Raw genomic sequence first — 6,037 nt, 5'->3', positions numbered from 1 at the left:
CAGATTTTAGAAGCTGTTTCTCCTTGCTCGGTGCTTTTCCTGCTTCAGGTATGTCTTCTTTAGTGGTGAGGCCAGGGTATCATGATTTGGAAAAGCAGATTGACATGATTTTCCTCTTCTTGGGCATTTTCTCCTTTAATAGAAGTCTATTTGAAAAGCAGAACACAGTGTTTGCAATTAATAGCAAGTCATACTTAAAGAGACATCACTGTTTGGGGAAAGACTGAAAAAACCAATAGATACAGATTCCCTTGGGCACCTCTTCCAGAAGTCATTGATCCTGTCAGTTGCCACACAGCCACTGCTCGTTTTCATGAGGTGACATTCATAAGACACTCAGGATATTTCTTGTTTTTTTCTTTTTTCCAGCTTTTTGGGGGTTTGCCTAAGGCACAGGCTGCCCCCCACACCATCCCAATATATCCCTTTTCTCAAAAGGCTAGAAATGTACATGGAATCATTAACTGGGTTGGTAGTAGCTACTTAGGAGCCGTGGAATAAGAGCTTATATATTAGGGGAGAATTTTACTTTCCTCTTTAAGGGAGCAGAAACTTCCAGGTCATATCACACTATAAGTATGAACATTGTCTTATTATCTTTCCAAATAGAAGCAGAAGAGAGAGCCAGATGTGGCTGCACTAGTTCATTGCATGTGAATTCATTTCTCTCTCCCTATGATTATCACCTTTGTAACAGGAAAGAACTTCCGCTGAGGGCTGATTGTGCTAGCCCCCAATTGAGTTTAGATTTTTACAGGTGAAAATCCTGGATCACAGGGCCAGGGCTTTACCTCTTCTGAAAGCTATTGCTAAATTGCTTGTCAAATGGAGAGCCAGTGTATGCCAATACCAGCAACAGGAGAAAGACATCTTCCCCATGTGTCTGCCCAAACTCAGTTTTATCACTATTGCTCTCCATTCTGGAGGCACAGAGTTTGAATGTCATTCCTAGGTATGGCGAATTTTCAACACTGATTTCTAGAAGGCCCCCCTCTTATTTTTTTTAATAACTTTTTTATTGAAATATAATTTGCTTACCATTAAATCCACCATCGTTAAGTGAATGATTCAGTAGTTTTCAGTGTATTCATTGAATTGTATAACTATCACCATTATCTAATTAAATTTTTTTTTTCATCACCTCCAGCCTTTAGCAAACAGTCCACTTTCTATCTTTATGTATTTTCCCATTCTGGACATTTCATATAAATGGAATAAGATAATAATGTGGTTTTTGTGTCTGTTTCTTGTGTTCGTTCATGTTGTAGCATGTATGAGTGTTTCACTTTTTTTGATGGCTGAATAATATTGTTTATCCATTACCAGATGATGGACATCTGCATCGTTTCCTATTTTTGGCTGTTATGAACAAGTTGCTGTGAGCATTTGTATACCCATTTTTGCATGAACATATGCTTTCAGTTCTCTGGGTTTATGTATTTAGGAATGAATGGAGTTGTTGGATCACATGATCACATTTCTACATTTTTGTGGAAATGCCAAATTGTTTTCCAAAGTGGCTGCACAAATTTACATTTCCACCAGCAATATAGGAAGGGTACAATTCTCCATATCTTTACTCAAACTTATTATTGTCCCCCACCCTGCATGATCGCCGTCATGACACGTATGAGGTGAGAACTCAGTCTGGTTTAGATTTGAAATTCTCTGATGGCTAATAACATTGAAAATCTTTTCATATGCCTTTTGGCCATCTGTATGTCTTTGGAGAAATGTCTTCTTTATCCATTTTTAAAATCAAGTTGCCTTTTTTTTTTGAGTTGTAAGAGCTCTTTCTATAATCAGAACACTAGATGCTAACCAGATACATGTTTTGCAGTTATTTTCTTTGTCTTGTGGGTTGTCTTTTCATTTTTTAAAATAGTTTTTAATAGTGCAAGAATTGTTTTCTTAATTTTGAATTGTGCATTGTTAGTGCATAGTAACAATTGATTTTTTTATATTGACCTTGTGTCCTGCAACCTTACTGAACTCATTAATCACTATAAATCCTTCTTGTGTGTGTGTGTGTGCGTGTGTGTGTGTGTGTGTGTGTGTGTGTGTATCCAACATTCAAAGTAGTGGTGAGAGTGGACATCCTTGTGTAGTTTCAAATCCTAAGACAAAACCTCTGTTTTTTTCCACCCCTAGTATGCTGGGTGGGTTATTCACAGAGGTCCTTTATCTGGTGCAGGAAGTGCTTGCTCCATTTCTAGCTTGTTGAGGGGATATTTCTTCTCTTTTTCCATGACAGGGCACTGAATTTTATTGGATGCTCTTTTTCCACAGGTGTTACATGGATTTTGTCCTTTTTTCTTTCAACATGGTGCATTACATTGTCTGATTTTCAGGTGTTGAGTAATCCTGCACTCCTAACAAACACCAACCCCACTGGGCCATCATGCAGTTTTTTATTTATTGCATTTGATTTGTGCTGTGATTTCAATATGGCTTGCTTCCCATATTGAAGCTTCCCATACTGGAAGCCTGATCCTCCGTGTGGCAGTGGGGTAGTGATTTGGGAACTTTAAGAGTTGGGAGGTAATTAGGTTGGGAACTGTATATGGTGGGAGGTAATTAGGCCATGGGGGTATGAGTAGATTAATGCTGTCTTGTGGAAGTTCTAGCTGTCGTGGGACAAAATTAGCACTGCAAGAGTAGGTTGTTATTAAATGAGACCACCTAGATGCTTGGCTCCTTCTTTATGTGACTGGTTTCCTTTCTACTTCTTTGCCTTGTTTGTGATGCAGCCAGGTATCATGGTATTGGGTCCCACTAGCCACGAGATTCACAAATCAAAATTTCTTTGCTTTATATATTACCCAGCCTCAGATGTTTTGTCATAGCAATACAAGATGAACCGACAGTGTTTTGTTGAGGAATTTTTAACCTATGTTCATAAAGAATATCATACGTGGTTTTCTTTTCTTGTAATATCATTGTCTAGTCTTGGTATTAAGATAACACATGTAGGATGACTTAGCAAGGGATTCCTCTTCTGTTTCTGGAAGACTTTGTGATTGGTATTAAGTTTTTTAAAGACTTAGTAGGATTCACTACTGAAACCTCTAGTCTGAGCTCTTTCTTGTGTGAAATATTTTGATTATTATAGAACTCTTAATAGGCCTATTAGGATTTTTCATTTTCCCTTAAGTTAGCCTTGGTAGTTTATGTCTAAGATTTTTCATTTTATTTAGTTTATTAAATTTGTTAGCATACTGTTATTCATAGAATCTTTAAATAATCCTTTTTATTTCAATAAGATTGGTAGTGACTTCTCTTTCATTTTTGATTTTAGTCATTTCTTTTCTTTCTTATTTCATGGTATCTCTAGCTAGATGTTTCTTAATTTTGTTGATCTTTTCAAGTAATAGTTTTGGTCTGCTGATTTTTCTCTATTTTGTTTCTATATACTATTATATTTATTTTTTATTTTGAGACAGGGTCCTGCTAAGGTACTTAGGGGCTCACCAAGTTGCTACAGCAACTTGAGATCCTCCTGCCTCAGCCTCCTGAGATAGTTTGATATGTTATGTTTTCATTTCCATTCATATCACACTATTTTCTAATTTCCCTTGTGATTTCTTCTGTGACTGGCTATTTGAAGGATTTGTTTAATTTCCACATATTTGTTAATTTTCAAATTTTCCTTATTTTATTAATTTTTAATTTTATTTCACTATGGTCAGTTGGATCTTAAAAAAATAAAAATGAATTCTCCAATATCTGTCTTTGAGAGTTTAATTTAGTCACATTTAATGAAGTTGCCAGTAGAATTTGAGTCTACCATTTTTCTGTTTATTATTTGTTAAAAATCCTTTTTGTTTATCAATTCCTCTCCTAATCCCTTCTTTTCCTATTTAAGTACTTTCTAATGTGCCATTAAAGTTTCTTGCTGCTTCTTTTAATATGCATATAATTATTTTATTAGTGATTACTCTGTAGGTTACAATTCTAACAATGTGATTCTGAAAAACACCTACTGACTTCAATGGATGTGTAAAAACCTTGCTTCCATATAGTCCACTTTCCTTTCCTGTATGCTATTATCATCACAAATTATATCTTTGTATCGTATATAACCATCAACATAGACTGATAGTTATTGAATTATGCAGTTATCTTTCAAACCAGATAGGAAGAAAGGTTATAAGCAAAAATATACTTATACTTTTCTTTATATCACATAATTACTTTATATAATTACAAGTGTTCTTAATTTCTTTATATATATATTTAATTTACTGTGTTGTGTCCTCTCATTTCAGCCTGAAGAACCCATTACCTTTTGTAGGGTATATATGCTAACAATTAACTTTCAGGTTTTGTTTATTTTGGAATGCCACAATTTCTCAAGGATAGTTTTAATGGGTATGAAAATCTTGATTGATGGTTGTTTTCTTTTGAATTTATCATTGCACTGCCTTCTGGTTTCCATTATTCCTGAGGAAAAATTTGTTGTTGACCTTATTAAGAATTTTTGACTGTGAGTCAATTCTTAATGAGAGAAATACACTTTTCTATTACTTATTTTAAATTTTTATCATTTTGTTCATCTTTCAATAGTTTGATGATGATTTGAGTTTATCATTGGAATTTGATGAGCTTCATTGATAGGCAGATGAATGTTTTTCATCAGTTTTGGGAAATTTTCAGTAATTGTTTCTTCACATATTCTTTTTTCCCCATTCTCCTGATTCTTTGCTTTTAGACTCATTTTATACCTGTATACTTAATGATGTTCTGTAGTTATTGCACTTCGGTAGTTCTGAATTTCTTTTTGATTGCTTTTTATAATTTCTGTCTCTTTACTCATATTTTCACATTGTTCCCATGCTTAATTTAGTTCTTTGTGGATAATTTCCTTTTTCTGTTTAACTTATTTAAAGTTATTTAAAGTTGCTAATTGTAATCCTTCCTTATAGTTAAAAAAATGAAAAAAATACAATGTCTAAACTTCAGGGAGTTTCTGCTGATTGTTTTTTTCTCTATTCATAGGTTACATTTTTTTCTTTCTTCTTTGTCTCTCCTCCTCCTTCTCCTTTGCATGTCTTGTGATTTTTGTTGCTGTTGTTGTAAGCTGGACATTTCAAATAACATAATGTGACAATTCTGGAATTCAGATTCTTCACACTCCTCAGGGTTAATTATTGTTGCTGCTTATAGTTGTTGTTTAGTGACTTTTCTGAATTAATTATGTAAGATCTGATAAATAATACACAAACTTATCAAATGTTCTTTTTTGATGTGGCTACTTAAGTCTGTACACCATTAATTTAGTGGTTGGCCAATGTTTAGTTAGAGATTTCTCTAAAAAATCTGAAAATGATAAATCTCCTAACCAGAAACATCCAAGTTGGCTTTGTTCATCTCTCTGAAGCCTTGGCAGGGTTCATTCAAAGATTGCATTCAGCTAAGACTGTCATTGTCATTTAAGTTTGATGGTCTCAAGTAATCAGTCTTCTTGTATGGAAGATCAAACTCCCATGGAGAATCATTCATGAGAACTGGGTAAAAACTGTGAGGCATCCTATGACCTATTATTGACATCTTACAACACAATTTCTCCTGCATTCTATTGATCAAGAAATCATTAACACCAGACCAGATTTAAGGAGAAGAATAAGATTTTCTCAATATGAAGTGTAGCCTAGAATTTGCCATGATTTTTAGTCTAGTATGATAAGTATTGGAAACAAATAGCTTATTGAATGCAAAAAAGATATTCCAAAAAGAGAACAAAAGTAAAAGAACACATATACAATTTGAATATAGTCTTTATAATAAAGATAGAACTATAACAAAAAACAGTATGATAAAACCAAAAGCAGACATAGTGATAAAATGTAGATACATTTAATCATCTATAAAAATATCTGGCTAGCAAAGTAAAATTCAAATGCAAGACGCTCCTAAAATTTAGCAATTCAGAAAATATACACTAGGAAATACAAACAAAAAGAAAACAGTGGGTGCAATCTTATTGGATAAGGTGGAATTCAGAAAAAAAAAGAATTTGAAATAGACAAAGTGGGAC

The 6,037-nt window shown here is 33.8% G+C and overlaps 1 long non-coding RNA gene across 1 annotated transcript in view; it reads left to right on the top strand.

Annotated features, from left to right (window-relative positions):
* LOC120884317 (uncharacterized) overlaps positions 1–6,037 on the top strand; it is a 67,770-nt gene that overhangs the window by 38,692 nt on the left and 23,041 nt on the right. The gene's annotated exons all lie outside the window — the stretch shown is intronic.

This window comes from Ictidomys tridecemlineatus, chromosome 3, assembly GCF_052094955.1.
Source record: "Ictidomys tridecemlineatus isolate mIctTri1 chromosome 3, mIctTri1.hap1, whole genome shotgun sequence".
In the NCBI taxonomy this organism is placed as follows: domain Eukaryota; kingdom Metazoa; phylum Chordata; class Mammalia; order Rodentia; family Sciuridae; genus Ictidomys; species Ictidomys tridecemlineatus.
Note: the sequence above shows the minus strand (reverse complement) of the source record. Positions and strands in the feature narration are given on the sequence as shown.